We start from the raw sequence: 19,281 nt of genomic DNA, 5'->3' as shown, positions 1-19,281 counted from the left end.
CAGCTGCCGTTGGTCGCCTGCATCAGAAGCTCCATTGCGCATCTCTATAATCGATTCTCCATCATCATCGGTGCATCCTTAACTATTCAGGTATAGTCTGACTTATTTTAAAGTTGTGAGACGATCTTGATGTTGATTTTTATGCATGTCAAAACGATAATCTTCTTGTTTTCGCGGATAGTCGCATGTCCCAACTGATATTGTCATAAGCTTGTTAAATTGTGGATTGTCTGTTTTTTCCCACTTTATGTCTACTTTGGAAATTATTTTAATCATGTGTGAACCAGTCGTCTATTAAGTGGATCTCACGTGTCCCCATTTTTACCAAGTGGGCAAGATAAATCAATGTGAATACGTGTCTTCAATTTAAATCTTAGACTGGGTATTATAAATAGAGATGATCAGAAAATATTGGTTCCTTTGTAATTGCTGCGGTGGTATCTATCATCGAGGAGAAACTTTAAAAACGAAATTGTTTCTGTCCATAATCTGAGATCTAAATCAATTACTAAACAATCGTAACCTACTGTTCAGCTGGAGTTAACTTATACCGTAGGTAAATCTGAAAACACTTCGTTGAATACTATATTTCTTGTGTAACCCTTATATATCTGTCCTGAATCGTCGATGAAAAACTTTAGACCGTGCGGTGACGTCGTGCGTGATGCTGCCACATATAGCTGCCCATGACTGAAGTCCGGCTTAGGTAAATATACACCCACATGTGTAAGAGACTGTCCCTTGTGGGGTAATATCCGTATAAGACCCTCTAAATTTAGGACTATAACGTAAATTTAGCATGCGATTATCGTCATAAAACATAAATACAATAGAGAAACGATAAGGAACAAGAATTAACCTCGGGTCCTTTATAGTGCGGCGTAAAGAACAGAAATCAAACGAGATTCCCTCCTAATTGTTGCACCCAAGACTTGTCCGAGATATGCCCTTGTGCTAGATGGTGTTCTCCGATTGCCTTGCAATATTGGGAGAACTTGTTGTGAGGTTTTCGAGATGTGAGATCTAGGTTTCAGAGAGAAAATGTCTCCAAAACCCTAGTTTTCTGTAAAATGAATTGTCTCGGTCACAAAAGGAGAGGAGCTCTCCTTTTGTGTGTTTCGGCCAAAACCGAGAGCCCTCATGGGGAAGTGGGCTTCCACTTCCTCTTACTTTTAGCTCGAGGTCCATTAAGCAAATGCTAAAATGTATATGACGGGTTTGTATTATAAATCATCATCGGTTATCGGTTATTAATACATCGACTAATAACACGGATTAGTTGAAGTATTAATACATGTCCGACAAAGACAATATTGTATAATTAATATTCAATATACATTAATTAAATATAAATCGCTTATATTTAATTTTACGAATTAACTGGTTAATTCGCCTTAGCCCATGATATTTAATCCGTATCAAATATAATATCTCAACATCATATTTTGACTAATTATTAGTCAAGTAACTCGGACTAACTGGTTAGTCAAATTTGGCATCTACATGACTGTATTTTCATACTGTCACATCTCTCAAACGTATCCTATAGGTGTGACTTTTAGGGACCAGTTGATCACCGCCATCTGTATGACAATAACGTCAAACTTATCTAGCAAGCCAACCGTTATTGATAAACGTGGATCAACTGATAATAATACCAAAAGTATGCCCTTTGATCCTTTTAGAGATTTATAAGTCCTTGCACTAACTGTTAAGGACACAAACCCCAACAAGCTCCCACTTGTCCGTACAAGTGCATGTGCAATGACGTTATCCGCACTAACTGGAGGACACAGCCTCAACAAACTCCCACTTGTCCGTACAAGTGTATGTGCGATAACCGATTCTCATATTCATTTAAAATTTCTCCCACTCAATGTAAAACAATTTGCAGATCTGGATCCACAAAGGTCGTATTTTACAATCGATCTGTATCTAGAGTGGTTTCCCCGACTAGAGAGTAACTCAACTGATAAAACGAATCCGTGTCCGAGCATGGCCATGCATTTCGATTCTGACTCCTCGAGTGGCCCTGAGAAATATCGAGTAACTGATAAAGGCTGAATATTTCCTTCAACTCGACTCCTTCCGATCTAAGCACAAAGATGAAATGACCCAGAAAAAATCTACTTGGCCCCCTGTTACGGATGACCGTGAGAAAGAAACCAAAGTCACCCAAAATCTGCCGTAGTCTCAAGAGACAATCGATAGTCAAAAGAATCGACTCTTAGGATCACCATGGAGGTCCTATCCACGACCAAGCACCGAATGTTATAAAACATTTAGGACTCCACGTCGATGTCACAAGTGTGTCCTACGAAATATCCGTATAAATCGCCTCTTGTGATTGGTCACAACCGGTTGACTTATGGCTCGTTGAACCCACCATCAACCAACGTCACAAAATAATTGCCGAGTTATCAGCTCATGTGGGCAATTAAGGACTGAAAAAGATATAATGTTCGTTCAGTTCACTTTGTGGTGTTCAAAATTTGTCGTACAAATCCACATGACAAACAAAATATATATATAAAATATCAAAACGATGATGTCGTATAGAGTACAAGAGAGAATGAATCCGATCCATAAAAGAGTACTACAACTTAGGAACACGTTTAATTCCCATGGAATTAACGTGCCCTTCATGCTTATCTTGTCGTAATGCTTTAGTGAGAGGATCTCGCTATGTTATCATCTCGTAGCAATCTTTTCTATCACTACTTCCTTTTGCTCCACGTAATCCCGGATTAGATGAGCTTTCCGTTGTACATGTCTAGACTTGTTGCTAGACTTTGGCTCCTTAGCTTGGAAGATGGCACCACTATTGTCGCAATAGATGGTGATCGGGTCATTCGAACCGGGCACTACGGATAGCCCATGTAAGAATTGACGCATCCATATCGCTTCCTTTGTAGCTTCGTGACGCGCGCATAGTACTCGGACTCGGTCATAGAATCTGTTGTAACAGTTTGTTTCGAACTCTTCCACCGATCGCAGCGCCATTAAGAGTAAAAACGAATCCAGACTGAGATTTCGAGTCATCTCGATCCGTTTGGAAGCTAGCATCTGCGTAACCGGTTGCGCATAGCTTTTGATCGCCTCCATAACTCAATGCCCAATCTTTAGTCCTCCGTAGGTACTTAAGAATGTTCTTGACACCAGCCAATGTGGTTCACCGGATCTTTGTTGGAATCGACTTGTCATACTCAATGCATATGCCACGTCCGGACGTGTGCATATCATGGCATACATGATTGATCCTATAGCCGAAGCATAAGGAATCCGTGTCATGCGCTCTTTCTCTTCCGGTGTCTCTGGTGACTGAGACTTGCTCAAATGCACCCCTGGAGCCATAGGAAGAAACCCTTTCTTGGAGTTAGTCATGCTGAATCTCTCCAGAACTTTGTCTATGTAAGACTCCTGACTGAGAGATAGCATCCGTCGTGATCTATCTCGATAGATACGAATGCCTAGAATTCTTTGTGCCTCTCCCAGATCTTTCATCTGGAAATGGTTTTTCAACCATACTTTCACCGAAGTTAAGAGAGGTATGTCATTCCCAATCAGGAGTATGTCGTCAACATACAATATTAGGAAGACAATCTTGCTCCCACTCGACTTGATATATAAACATGGTTTCTCGACCGATCGAGTAAATCCATTTTCTTTAATCACTTGGTCGAAGCGATGATTCCAACTCCGAGATGCTTGCTTAAGTCCATAAATGGAACGCTTAAGTTTGCATACTTTCTTAGGATGTTGTGGATCGATGAAACCTTCGGGTTGTACCATGTACAACTCTTCCTCCAAAAAGCCGTTTAAGAAGGCGGTTTTCACGTCCATTTGCCAAATTTCATAGTCATGAAAAGCGGCAATCGCTAAGATAATCCGAATGGAACGCAGCATGACTACGGGTGCAAAAATCTCATCGTAGTGCAAACCTGGCACTTGGGTGAAACCTTTAGCAACTAGTCGTGCTTTATAGATATCTTGTTGACCTTCCACAGAATGCTTTATCTTGTAAAGCCATTTGCATTGAAGGGGACGAACCTTAGCAGGTAAGTCAACAAGATCCCACACGTTGTTCTCATACATGGAGTCCATCTCGGATTGCATGGCCTCAAGCCATAGCTTTGAGTCAGAACTAGTCATGGCACCTTTATAGGTTGCGGGTTCACTACTCGTTAAGAGTAGAACGTCATCTATGTCATGTTCCTCGACCATACCAATGTATCATGCGGAGGAATAGAGACTCTTCCCGACCTCCTAGGTTCCTCATGAATATTCACCGCAGCCGGGATTGAAGGAACAGGTTCCTCCAATGGTTGCTCGGTGTTTGGTTCCGGAATCTCCGACAGGTCGAAGGTTCTATCACTCTTTGCATTCTCAAGAAATTCCTTCTCTAAGAATGTCGCACTAGCAGTCGCAAAAAACACGTTGTTCGGTTGGCGAATAGAAGTAATGACCAAGTGTTCCTTTAGGATAACCTATAAAGTATGTCTTGACCGATCGCGGGCCGAGCTTATCCTCGTGTCTCCACTTGACATAAGCCTCGCAGCCCCAAACCCGTATAAAGGACAAGTTAGGGACCGTTCCCTTCCATAGTTCATATGGAGTCTTGTCAACACTTTAGACGGACTTGATTAAGTATTAGAGCGGTGATGAAGAAGAGCATAACCCCACAATGAGTCGGGCAACACGGTGTGACTCATCATGGATCGAACCATATCAAGTAGTGTTCGATTTCTCCGTTCGGACACACCATTCAACCGAGGTGTTCCAGGTGGAGTTAACGTAGGGCAATCCCACGATCTTTTAGGTGCTGATCAAACTCGTGAGAAAGATACTCGCCACCACGATCCGAACGCAGTGTTTTAATCTTCCTACCTAATAGGTTCTCACCCTATTCTCGGTATTCCTTGAATTTCTCAAAGGATTCACTTTTGTGCTTCATTAAGTAGACATAGCCATATCTACTTAAATCGTCCGTGAAAGTGATGAAATACCTATAGCCTTCTCGTGCGGTGATTGACATAGGACCACATACATCCGTGTGTATGAGTCCTAATAGGTCAACAGCGCATTCCAACACCTTTGAAGGAAATCCGAGTCATCTTACCGATGAGACATGATTCACACGTGCCAAATGATTGAAAATCAAAGGCCGAGATAGCTCCATGTTTAATGAGCCGCTTTTTTCGCGCGTTCTCATTTATGTGTCCCATACGGCATTGCCATAGATACGTTTGATCTTTGTCACCAACCTTTAACTTTTTATTCATTACGTGTAATATTTCCGTGGTCCGATCTAAAACATAAATTCCGTTCATGGAGACGCCTTGTCAGAAATCATATCGTGTAATGAGAAAATGCAAGTATTATTTTCTATTACAAATGAAAAACCAAGTTTATCAAGTGCGAAAACCGAAATAATGTTTTTCGAAAGACTGGGTACATAATAGCAATCATATAATGATAACTCAAATCCGCTAGGAAGTTGGATCACATATGTTCCCCTCGAGACGGCAGCCACTCTTGCTCCATTCCCGACACGCAGTCAACCTCACCCTTTACGAGAGGTTCGAGATTTCGAGGCCCCGCACATGATTACACGGATGAGAACCACAACCGTATCAAGTACCCAAGTTCCGTAAATTTGCGCGTTAATCTCAATCATATGAATAAAAGTAGAAGAAGAGGAAGACATACCAACAGGTTTAACACGACCCGCCTTTAAGTCCTCATGATAAACAGGACATGTGCGTCTCCAATGCCCAGTCTTGTGGCAATGATGGCATTCCATGTTTTCATTCTTGCTCTTTGTCGCGCCCGATGAGGTGCTCGACTCACCAGGCCCACTCTTACCCGAACCCGACTTCTTGAACTTCGCCTTACCTCTCTGCTAGGTTTGCCCGAGCTTTGCCCTTACCCTTTCCCTTGTTTGTCACAACGAGAACATCCTGTTTCATGCTCCCACCGAACTTCATGTCCTTCTCGGTCTGTACGAGGAGGGAGTGCGGTTCATGGGGAGTTTTCTTCAAATCATTCATATAGTAATTCGCTCTAAATTGCGAATAACCATCGTGGAGTGAGTGAAGTATGCGGTCAATAACAATGTTCTCGCCGATCTTACAATCAAAGGTCTCCGATTTCTCGACATTCTCAATCATGCTTTGAGAATGTGTGGGCTAACCGGTTGGCCCATTTCTTACGAGTCTCGCATCAAAGAAGCGAGTGGTATGCTCATAGGTAACGATTCTCGGTGCTTTCGAGAATTCCTTGGTGAGCGTGGTGAAAATCTTGTTTGCAACATGGGCTATGAAGCGTTTCTGCAAATTGGGTTCCATTGCAAAAATGAGTACGTTTTTAATCGCACCCGCTTCCATACAAATCATTAAACTTGGTGATTTCAGCTCTCTAGCCGTGGGACCTGGGTTTGCCGGGATGGGCTCCAAGAGATATTTGAGCTTCCGTCGGCGGCGGCATTCCGTAATGCCGCCTCCCAGTCCGCGAAGTTTGATCCATCATTCTTCAGTCGAGTAGACTGATTCATCTGATTCATGAAGATCCGAAGCCAGGACTCACGGTCCAATGTGGCACTTGGCATTGGGTTATCAGTAGAACCAGCCATTTGTTATTTGCGGTTTAATAAAACGTGATCTACACCGAAAAAGAAAGAAAAACAAAACGAAATAAGCAACTCATCGAGGTGATTTAAGTCTATTTTAAAATTCATTTTAAACATGTAGACTCTCGCACTTGCATAATTGATCTCCCTCAAGAATGATACAAGTGATCCCAAGACTCAATTTCTGTAAATTGATAAGCCAACTGTTTAGCTAATTCTTCCCTAAGAACTCTTGGTCGATAGATTTCCGTAAATCCTATCTATAGTCCACCACAATCCACAGGATCGTACGAGTGACCATAGTGTTGAGATAAAATAGGTCAATCGGTTCCAACTTACCCGACGTAGAAGGGGTCATATTATGCCTACCGACGAAGAAGGGACTCATTGGAGTTTGACCTATAAAGACCGTTCTCAATTTTTGTTTATACGAGGAAGATCCCATCAACTAAATTATAATTCATATTAAGTGAACGAATAACTAGCGTCTGCGTGAATGAATTAATTTGGGTGATGGCTTATAAACGTGTGACATACGAATGTCAAAGAAAACTAACTCGTGACCTCTAAATGTGTCAGTTTTCATGCATTTATTAGGTGGTTTGGTTTTTAGGCGGAATATGATGCATGCTATCGTTACGATAAAATAAATAATTGAATGCAATACGTAAATAAAATTTCCTAGTGTGGCCTATCCTAATAAAAAGAACAAAATACAACTTTGGAATCCACCGTTGGACCCAAGAAGCTTGTCTTGTTGTTCCATCTTGATCCAGTTAGCGGGAGTGAGCATCTGGTCTCCGTCTTTGGTCTTCTCAAAAATTACAATTAAAATTACAAAATATAAACCTAATTACATTCTAATAAAAACTGTAATTACAAGTGAAAAATCCAAAACGGAGATACGAGATCTCAAAATACAACCAAGACCGTGTTCCATCATTACGGTAACACGTTCTACTAAGGCCACACTAAGTTACAACTGATTGCAAAATTAAATACGTAATAAGAGGCATTCACAAGCATTCAAAATTAACGATAAATAAAAAATGCATCAACTAAAAACAAATTCATTCGTGACATAATTCCGTAATTATGTTAAATTTATCCAAACCACCTTTTAATGATTAAAATTCATGTGATAAAACCGCTTCTATCATTTAATTTTAATCCAATACATCCGTTACTTTTTAAATACGCTTTAAAATAACTTAATGGTACGTGTGTGAACCGTTTCACAATCATAGCGAGTGTACAATATCCGTATAATGTACATTTTGTAGCCAAAAGAAAATTTAAAGCAAAAAGAATAAATTTTCAAAGCTGTCAAAACAGAAATCCCTCGATCCAGGGACACAGGTGCTCGATCGAGGAACGAAAGGGCTCGATCGATCAATCGCAAGTCGATCGAGAGGTGTGCTAATCGGGAAGTACTCGATCGACAAAACGGTAGTCGATCGAGGACTTATATCAACATCTTGCTCGATCGAGTACGATGACTTCTCGATCGAGCGGTGGGGTTTTAAAAGCGGTCGATCGAGTACAAGAGGACTCGATCGAGTAAAAACATGTCAGAAAAACCATTCGATCGACTAAAAACATGCTCGATCGAGGAAAAAGTTTCGGAAAACATAAAACCCTCGTGAAAACATTTTGACAAAACAAAATCAATTGCAATTTTGATCAAAAACGCATCAAAAACAATTTAACAATTGACAAAACTTGACATGTTGCTGTAATCTCCGTATAAAACAACAATATGCATAAAAACAAATCGAAAACAAGATGATAAAACCGTGTAAAACATGTCACGGTTTCAACAAGAACAAAAACCGAATCAGCCGTGTATACATGGCACGGAATTCGAGACAAAACAATCGTTTCAAAATCGGTTTTATGAAAAACACATGGAAAAATTTACGTGGCCTCGCTCTGATACCACTTGTGGGGTAATATCCGTATACGACCCTCTAAATTTAGGACTATAACGTAAATTTAGCATGCGATTATCGTCATAAAACATAAATACAATAGAGAAACGATAAGGAACAAGAATTAACCTCGGGTCCTTTATAGTGCGGCATAAAGAACAGAAATCAAACGAGATTCCCTCCTAATTGTTGCACCCAAGACTTGTCCGAGATATGCCCTTGTGCTAGATGGTGTTCTCCGATTGCCTTGCAATATTGGGAGAACTTGTTGTGAGGTTTTCGAGATGTGAGATCTAGGTTTCAGAGAGAAAATGTCTCCAAAACCCTAGTTTTCTGTAAAATGAATTGTCTCGGTCACAAAAGGAGAGGAGCTCTCCTTTTGTGTGTTTCAACAAAACCGAGAGCCCTCATGGGGAAGTGGGCTTCCACTTCCTCTTAATTTTAGCTCGAGGTCCAGTTCGCAAATGCTAAAATGTATATGACGGGTTTGTATTATAAATCATCATCGGTTATCGGTTATTAATACATCGACTAATAACACGGATTAGTTGAAGTATTAATACATGTCCGACAAAGACAATATTGTATAATTAATATTCAATATACATTAATTAAATATAAATCGCTTATATTTAATTTTACGAATTAATCAAGTTAATTCGCCTTAGCCCATGATATTTAATCCGTATCAAATATAATATCTCAACATCATATTTTGACTAATTATTAGTCAAATAACTCGGACTAACCGGTTAGTCAAATTTGGCATCTACATGATCGTATTTTCATCTTGTCACATCTCTCAAACGTATCCTATAGGTGTGACTTTTAGGGACCAGTTGATCACCGCCATCTGTATGACAATAACGTCAAACTTATCTAGCAAGCCAACCGTTATTGATAAACGTGGATCAACTGATAATAATACCAAAAGTATGCCCTTTGATCCTTTTAGAGATTTATAAGTCCTTGCACTAACTGTTAAGGACACAAACCCCAACATCCCTGACTCTTGTTTATAGTCATAGCATAGCAAGGCTTAAGTGGATATTGCCTTCTTTTCAAAATGAACGGAATCTTGGTATCTGAGGAGGTCATCATAATCCTCGGTATGAGCACTTGCTTACCAACTTGAGACCCCGTAATGATTGTCGCCTCTACTATAAAATCGCCAGTACGTGTGATTATTAGTCTTGTGCCATTACATAATCCTCTGGAGGGGTTTATATTCCGTAGTAGCATAACGGGCATTCCAACCTTTAGCTTCAGCTCATGGTTCGGCAGGCCTTGTAGCTTGAGGCTGTTCAAGTACTCGGTCGGATATGCTGTGAATTGCTCCTCGTTGTCGATTGACAAAGCACAAACCTCATCACAACTCTTGTAGACCTTGTAGGTGCCTGGCATTAAATCGACCATGTAGTCATTAATTGAGTCGGCGTTCTCATTTAATGGGGTGAGAATCGCTCTATCTCTCAGGTAATCGTGGTCTTTTGTCCTAGTTAAGAAACCAGGATAGATCTCTTGGACCATGCTTTTAATGTCTATCTTTCCAGTACTATAAACATACTCATCTGGTATCTTTATCCACGTAGCTTCGTCTTCGTGTGGCTCTGCCTCTACCTGGAGCCTTCCGTCACCCATTGCCAATAGCCATTCATTAAACTCTTGATTCTTTCTCCTAGTCTCTACATTTCCATCTGTTTCACTCACACGCATACTCCTTTTCAAGAGGAAAACTTTACATGTCTTCCAAATGTACGATCTGCTGATTGACGCTTGGACTACTTCTTGTCTCCGTCCCTTAGGGATTATAGGCAGCACTTGCCTGAAGTCGCCCCCGAGTAATACAACTTTACCTCCAAACAGTTTTGACGATGCCTCAGGCTCTTTGAAACTAACAACATCCCTTAATGTGCGGTCTAGTGCCTCGAAGGCGTGTCGATGGTCCATAGGCGCTTCATCCCATATTATTAGTGATGTTTGCCGTAGTAGTTCTGCAAGTTGGCTGTTCTGTCTCACATTGCACGTAGAATCGTCAAATAATTCAATCGGTATCTCGAATCGGCTGTGTGTTGTCCTACCTCCCGGCAAAAGTAAAGCCGCGATACCTGTAGTTTGTATATATTTTTTAATCTGTGAATGTACTAATATGTATAACATGTCTGTGTCTTTATATACTTACCTGATGAGGCAACATTTAGAACAATCCTGTTTGTAGCACGTAGCTTAGCCGAGATTGTTCCATATAAGAATGTCTTTCCAGTCCCTCCATGACCGTAAACGAAGATCACATCATCTGTCTTGTTGTCCACAGCCTTTATAACCGCTTCGTATACATCTGTCGTTTCATAAACATAACAATACTTATCTTCAAAATTAAAATAAACATTAGGTAGATGTAATTTTGCCCGCCAGTTACCTAATTGTTCTTGATTTAGCAGTTTCCTCCTTTCCTCACATTCCGTTTGCATTTGTATCTTGTCGTACATCTTCTCCTCCATTATGAGCTTATTTTCCATGCCTTCAACATCCGACTCATCCGGCTGGGGCATGCCCTTTATATCCTTTAGTCTTTTTCCGTACTTCATTAGGATCTTATCAAGTTCAATCAAGGTATATGTCTTTTTGGCAGAGTCTGAGAGGGTAAGGTCGGGGTACCCAAATAATCTCCTCTTCTTCCTCTCTATGTCTTCCGACATGATGGAGTAGTTTGTCTCCCATAGATTAGTTACATCTGTGATTTCACAAAACAGTAGCATTGTGACAAATAGTTCTCGTAGCTGTGACGGCATTGCCCATCGGTTTGCCTCATTCATAGCGTCATTCCATTCCCTGTCATTATTAAGTAGTCCATACGCATAGCATGCCTCTTTGAATGTCGGACACACACGGTGATTGACTGTCCGTATTTCCTCGTAACTTTTTGGACCTTTCACTATGTTGAGAAGAAGACGGAGATAATATCTCTCTCCGGCAGTGGGATGGACGTAAGAAATTCTCCCAATGCACCTTCCTTGCTTTCTTCTCTTCCACCCGTCATCCCAAACATACTTAGTAGGAAACTCCGCATAGGAAAGCTCTCGTGCCTCTGGAGACTCCTCATTTACCCTCATCCACGCTGTTAGCTTTGTCTCCGCGTTGCTTTGTCTCGCTAGTACCACCTTAAGTATGTCATCATCCCTTATTAGTACAGCCTGTTCCCCTTCCAGGTGTACTGGTAGTCGCATTACGGACGGGTTTCTTTCTTGGATGTCGAACTCAAATATTCTCCATGCTGCCTCGGATGCAGACAGGTACCTACAATCCAGGTAAGACTTTATCTCATCTGCTGCGTCGTCCTTTATGACTAAAGTAGCTTTGTCCGGCCCTTTGCGATGTACTTGAACAAATACTTGATGGCTCTTGCAGTATTACACCATTCGACGTTGATGTGTGCGTCGAACATCAACAACAAGCCGGGGTTATACGGCACGATTGAACGGTTGTCCATGTAATTGTCTCCCTTCTTTATTGTCCTGGTCAATTTAAACATATCAAACAACCTCTGTTAATCTTGGTTTGGATTATAAGTATTGGTGTGTTTTGGTAATTTGAGGTTGTTAGTATTCTCTGTTATAATACACAAGGTAATTTAACTATTTGAGCTACAACAACTATGTAACATAATTACATGTGGGTCTCAAGTACCTTTTGTTTTCGCGTCGTCTGTATACAGGGTACCCATTTTGGTCTAATGTAGTTCCTTTGTTAAATGACTTCGGGTACTTCTTACTGCAGGTGTTGTTCACCATGCAAGGGCAACTGCGATTTGCTTCGCCGCACGGGCCATGTACCATGAAACGGGACACAGCCTCATATAAAGCCGGTTCTCTGTCCTTATCAGGTATTTCCGCGTGAATAATGCTATCGATATAATCAGTAGACAGATCAACCTCTTCCTTCTTTAACCATAATAAAATGTGTGCATGTGGCAGCCCTCTTTTTTGAAATTCGATGGTGTACACATCTGTGGAATTGTTAATTTCTTATTAATATATATGTATTATGAATCTAAGTTATTTATGGTCTTTTGCATTGAAAAAGTTACCTGGGATTGTCGTCCCAAAATAGCGCTCCGTCTTTAGGCAGTGTAGTAGTTGCTTAAGTTTCAACTTGAAAACCCTGGCCACAATATCAGGCCTGTCTTCAGGCCTCTGGTTTGGAATGTACTTTAACATAGCTTCGATCTCCGGCCACCTGGAATTTGCTGTGAAAGTTATAAACAAATGAGGATTTCCATACCACCTGCAAATTGCCATTGCATCTTGATAGCTTTGGTACATATATCTTGGGCTTCCTGTGAATGAGGGCGGCAGATAAAATCTTTTTCCGACTGCATGTCCAATTAAGTCACCTTTCTCAACAGCATCGCATATATTATTCAGTATATCACATCTGAATAAGTCTTGGTTGTTTTTAATATACTATAGCCTATCCGATTCAATCGCACAACAACAATCCACCAAGAACTATTGGAATAATCGTCCACCATATAGCCAAATATGGCCTTCTGAGATTCTTTGTTGTATCCTGTAGGCGTAGTACTCTCGCATAGTTACATTTTTCCTTCTCGACGTCTCGGGCTTATCCTGGTCAGTATAATACGGTATATCTAAGTGGTAGTTGTCCTCTCCGTACGGAAATAAGAGCGGGTATTGTAATGCCATGTAGGACGGGTGTAGTTCACTAATTGTTTGTAATCCAGTTGATTTGTGGTCAATCACTATATCCCTGCCTTTTGTACTACTACCTTCGGGGATCGACTATTAGTGCGGCTATCTCGGAGGGCATTGTTGGTTGTTATATACCTTGTCTTTCTTATTCCGTGAACCTAACAATCTAATGGATAATTGAACGTCATTGTCCTCCCTTATTCTCTCTTGCGCCATCCTAAATACTTGAGTTAGGGGATTTACCTCGTCAAGCATGTCCTTGAGCTGCAACATTATACCTTGGTCTAACTTTGGGCTACCCTCCTCCTTTCCGATTGTTCTCTCACGCAACAGTAGTTCACTTGCTGTATCGTAAACATATAGTTGTGAGTATCTTTGGTGGCTCCCCTTCTACGGGCGTGTAGTGACCCTATACGGTGAAGAACTTGACCACTTATCCTGAAAACATACGGACCTGGTCTCTTATTTACAGTCTTGTCTATTTTTGCGCCCATGGAAGTGAAGGAGTAACAGGAGTTGTAGAGTCGAATGTTCTGCCTAAACATTATGGCCTCTGATTCGTTTGTTGTCATGAGTCTATATAGGAATTCAGGTGGGGGCTTCATCTTTATTAAACGAATTTTGCCATCCCTGCAACACATATTGAATCTTGTTGACTTTTTTGTACTCGTCTTCTTTATCCTCTCTTCAAACCACATAATCGCTTCACACTTAGGACATTTGTATTCCGGGTCGCCTAGGTAGAGATATTCTCTCCCTGAACTTGTGATACCTGAGTCTATAAACAGATTATTGTTAGTTTATTATAAAAGTGTGAATGTCTGAGAAAAGAGACTGTATAACAAACGGAGTTATTGGTCTAGTGAGTTTTCTTTTTATGATGAATGTGTGCGTTTCTTGAGAGTTAATATAGTGTAAACCTGTGTAGCGAACTTGGCTATCAACTTTCATAGGATCATCCTCCAGCTGTGTTCTTTTTTTTGTTCTCCGTTGCTGAGGTTCTGTCGTGCTAATCCCCACAACTCTTTTCCTCTTTCTTCCGGTATTTTCTGAATGTTGTGTACACTGATTACCGTTAGTATTATTTTATAAGCGTAAAGCTCTGAGAAGGAAAAAACTGTAACAAATATTGTAATAGGTCATGTAGTCAGAGTATTATTTTCGCGGTTAGAAAGAAGTGAACCTGTGCAGGGAAGTCGGCTATTAGCTATCAGGGAGTCTTCTTGCTGCTGCGTTCTTCTTTTTGTTTTACGTAGCTGCGTACTTTCCGTGCTGTCCTCCATATCACTTTTCCTCTTTCCTCTTGATGCTTCTGATTTTTCTGTCGACATTGTATTTGTTTTTTAAAAGTTCAGTTCATGGGTGTATATATATTGGATGCTTTTGCTGGTTAGTTGACGCCTAGATTATATTTTTACTAATCATAGTAGGGATATTGAGCGGGAGTATAATTGTCTTTTCATGAAGAATATGTGCAATTTTTGAGATTAAAGAGAAGTGAACCTGTGCAGGGAAGCTGGCTGTGAGCTGCCAGGGGGTACTCCTGCGGCTACATCCCTCTTTTTGTTGTACGTTGCTGCGTACTTTCTGAGTTATCCGCCACATAAATTTTTGTCTTTCCTCTGGATGCTTTTGATGTTTCTGTTGACATTGTTTTTTTTTAAAGTGCGTGTTAATGGGGTGTAAGTTACTTTGGTAATTATTCAGGAGATTACTATGTTTGTGTGTATATATATTGGTTGCTTTTGCTTGGTGGTCGACTCCTAATAGAAGTAGTATTTCTGAAACTGTTTATGTTTCTTATTGATGCCGGCTGTCTGTGGTTTGTTAGGTTTAATTATATATTATATATATTTACTAATCATAGTAGGGATATTGACTGGGAGTTGATTTTTAATAAAATCAAACTGTACAACAGTATCCCTGATTGTCTACATTATGAGAAATTTAATCTCTAATAATTATATTCTAGCTCTAATTTTCTCATTTGGTATATCTACATTTTCTAATTTTCTGTATTGTCCTTGTCTAGGTTTAATCTTCCTTGTGTTGGGTTAAAGCACACCATGATTCCGAGTATTGTTTACAGGTATGTTGATTGATAACCTCTTTTATTTTAATTTTATCGTAAATTTTGATGGTCTACCTAATACGTGACTATTCTGTGCAATTGATTATGTAGCACATGAAATATAGGAAATTGAATGAGAGTAGGTTGTATAAATAATATCAATGAGAAAAAAATAATCGTAATAAAAATAATTATACTGAAAATGATAATGATAATGATAAAGTTAATAATACTAATAAGCTTAGTAATCTATTTATGCAAACACCAAAAATAAAAAGAAAATGAAAACCATAGTAATCTATCAGTACATTAATAAAAATATCGCCATAAGCTAAAGCTAAAGCTATATTGTTCTATTATGATGTAGTGTGTAAAACAAATCTAGTTTAATTAACTAAGCTGTTCTTCTTTCCTTCGGAATTGTTAATTAATCTTTACTCCTTCAGTAGCCACCTAATTCACCTTAGATCACCTGTGAAACCCGCAAAAAACAATGATCATTAGGTATATAATTGGATATGAGTAGCAATTCTGATAGTGGTATAGTAATAATGCATGTTTACCTATTTGTTCTGTTTCGTTGCTGAGTTGCGTCTCTTAGTGGTTTTGACCTCTTTTTGTGTGTCTGAGGCTTCAAGATCAATTACTGAATGGGCACGTTTCCCAGCAATTGTTGATTTAGCTGTTAAATTAGCTTCCTGTTTACAAATTAGCGTTGCCATAAGTCGAAGTAGGAACATAAATAAGGTCTCACAGTAATCAACAAAAGTGATAAATACCTCGACTGTAGTGTCATCTAAAATGTTGATGACGTTGAAACAGTTATCGCCTTGATTGTCGTGGTTTGTTTTGACAACTTTAATTTTGAATTGAAATTGTTTTCCAATAAATGTGTTTTTCATCAAAGTTGGCAATGGGATGTAATCTTCATCATCCTCCTCCTATAAAGTTGATACACAATTATAAGACAACAATTTGGCTATGTGGAAAGTAGGGACTGAAAGCAATAGATGAGGGAGCATTACTAATACCTCTAATTGTTGTGCGTCGCTGAGAGTAGCAGCATCCTGGCCAATTAACCTTTTGGCGTCCTTGTCAAATATGACAAAAGTTGCAGTAGAGTCTGAGTCTTGTACTTGTAACTCAATTCTATATCTGACAGTAGCGTGGGAAATGTTTAAGTACACAAATATATTATAGTAATCTAAAAATATAAGTATTGAAGGTAAGAAGATACCTAATAGTTTGAGTCTCCATTATTTTTTCACAGTTGTTGCAATAAAACTTGGAATTTTTAAACTGTGACCTGGTTGTACATTTAATACATGATGGGTAATGCCAAGGTTTTTCGGAAATAATATCTCTCACTTCTGCAATGCAGTAGCAAACCAGATCCTACATTCGCAGCAATATGATTAGAAGACATACATAATTTCAAAGGTAGGCTAAGGTGAAAAGTTAATTGCTAATACCTCTTTGTAATCCGTTCTACAATGCATAAGGATGCTACTGAGGTCCATTTTCATAATATCATTGGTAATACATCCAATATCTGAATCTCCATTCTTTGAACTGAAATTTGGATTATTATAATCAAATAATAGGGGTATGAGTAAAACTTGCTCAAAAAGCAGTGTCCATAAAAGGCCGTTCACTTTTTAGAAATTCAAATATGTAAAGATTTACCTGCAGGTTTCCATAAGGGCGTTCACTTTTGGGACATCAAGATTAACATAAAGACTGCTTGAATTTGATGTTGAGATACTGTTATAACCTGTTATTTAAGGAATAAGAATCAACTTGTAGTACTGAATAATAGTATTTGATTGTGCAGGATTATACTTACCATTGTAGTCCTTCACCAAAAGAGACGTGATAATAACAACTTTTGTTTGGGTGCCATCAGTAAGTTTTTCCTATTGCTTTTGATAGTCAGAACGACATTGATCCCATAATGTAACTCTTACTCGTTCACCCCTTTAAAATTTTAAGAGTTAATTATATTAGCAGAGTTAAAAGAAAAAGGGTATAATAAGAATCTAATAGAGAGTAGGAGTAACGTATACCCTTCATCTTCAATTTCAAGGGCGAAATAGTTAGGTTTTACATGTTCTTTCTTCACCACGCCTATTAAATCTACAAATAATAAAAAAAGAAGGTTAACGAATACTAACTATATAACAATTCATGAGATCAATATATCTAAATTATACACTTACCTGTTAAAACTGAATGATTGCCTCGCCGATTACTTATATTGTGGAATTTTAGGAAATCAAACCTATGTTTTGGTATTATAGCTTCATCTGCTTCGAAAATCTTGATGTATGTGTTGTATAAGAATTTAATCATTAGTTTGTTGTCACCCACGATACGATAATCAGGTTTATTTGGGAGAACCTGAAATCTCTTGATTAAATGGATTTTCCCATCAAAAACCTTTGCGGAGAATCGTTCCCAATTAAAACTGGGAATAAATGCGTAGATATAATTCCCCTACACGAGATCAAAGACAATATATGTATTATATGGAGTTTTATAATATGTTATAATAAAAAGCTAAGATAAGAGGTAAATTTTACCTCTTCGTCAAGAAGAACCATTGATACGCAGAATAAGTCCCCTTTTGTATTCTGATCTGTCGCAACAATTTTCTTCTTATCTGTAATTCGATTGTGTACCTTACATAGTCTAGATATACGGACTTTCAATCTTAAATCCTTGTTTGAATCTACTTCTGTTGTATTCAGTTTAAGCTCATTGATGAGGGCGTAATTCCTGAAAACATATGAGGAGATATTATATGTATTTTTTGTATATGATTTAGAGAAAGGTAGAAAGACATAAAAGAGGAGAACGCTACACCAGCATTACCTTTGTGCCATGGTGATGGTGATGAGTAGGGTGTCAACGTGTATTTGGAGGTTGCTTCTATCGACTTTTAAGATGCCAAATTTTGATGTGATGAATGTTGTTTAAACGTTGAAAGTCTATATTTATAACATCAGATTTTGGCTTCATATTGATATAGGAGAAGATTTTATGTTGATATAGGATTGAAGAATTTGACTTGCTATTGAAATAGGAGAACAGTTTATGTTGATATAGTATTCTTCCCAAACGTTATGAGAGTGGCTGGAGTTTGAGTAACATAGCATGATGATTGTCCTTTTCTATTTCAGGGACCAAGACTTTGAGCGTACTATGCAAAGTTCCGGAATAAAATATTGAAATAAATGATGTAAGAGGTGTACCACTATTCTATGTAAGGACGGTTGGTTTTGTAGTTGACTTGGATATTGTTTTTTATATTTGATTTTTTTTAAGGTAATGGTTTGTTGTAAGGACGGTTTTGTAGTGCAGTTGGAATATTGTTTTTTGATATTTGAGTATTTAATTAGTTGATTTATTGGAGTATTGTTTTTTGATATTTGAGTATTTAATTAGTTGATTTATTGGAGTATTGTTTTTTGATATTTGAGTATTTAATTAGTTGATTTATTAGAGTAATTAGTTGATTTATTAAAGTTGGATACTATTACATGTTACAAAAAAAACCTCCTTTAGTTATATATATTGATTTGTCGCACAAATACGTGTAAATTTTATTTAAACATCGATTTATGTTTAAATGCTTCCCAATTAAATTCGTCTAAAACACTCTGTAAATATACATGTACAACTACACATATATTTTACGTACCAATACTAATTACATTAGTCAATTAGTACTAATTTAACAATTAACCATTTAATCATTAATTCCTGTCTCAATTAATTAATTATTCAATTATCGCATAATTAAATAATAATTTTCGCGCCTCGAGTTCACAACTCGATATCTCCCTAAAATAAATTAATCGACTAACTTTTTAGTCAATTTATCAAGAGACTAATTAAGCTGTATCTCATACAATTAATCAGTTTTCGTGTTGGGGC

At 38.6% G+C, this 19,281-nt stretch overlaps 2 long non-coding RNA genes across 2 annotated transcripts; one reads left to right on the top strand and one right to left on the bottom strand.

The window, feature by feature from the left end:
- Positions 1 to 17,461, top strand: LOC141621932 (uncharacterized). Its single transcript, XR_012532789.1, has 4 exons — positions 1 to 90; positions 12,337 to 12,442; positions 15,304 to 15,360; positions 17,177 to 17,461. It is a non-coding gene; the product is annotated as an uncharacterized LOC141621932 (long non-coding RNA).
- An 89-nt stretch (positions 17,462 to 17,550) lies between these two features.
- Positions 17,551 to 18,862, bottom strand: LOC141621931 (uncharacterized). Its single transcript, XR_012532788.1, has 3 exons — positions 18,217 to 18,862; positions 17,925 to 18,120; positions 17,551 to 17,838 (listed from the first exon to the last, which is right to left on the bottom strand). It is a non-coding gene; the product is annotated as an uncharacterized LOC141621931 (long non-coding RNA).
- Between the last annotated feature and the right edge of the window lie 419 nt (positions 18,863 to 19,281).

This window comes from Silene latifolia, chromosome X (genome assembly GCF_048544455.1).
Source record: "Silene latifolia isolate original U9 population chromosome X, ASM4854445v1, whole genome shotgun sequence".
NCBI lineage: Eukaryota > Viridiplantae > Streptophyta > Magnoliopsida > Caryophyllales > Caryophyllaceae > Silene > Silene latifolia.
Note: the sequence above shows the minus strand (reverse complement) of the source record. Positions and strands in the feature narration are given on the sequence as shown.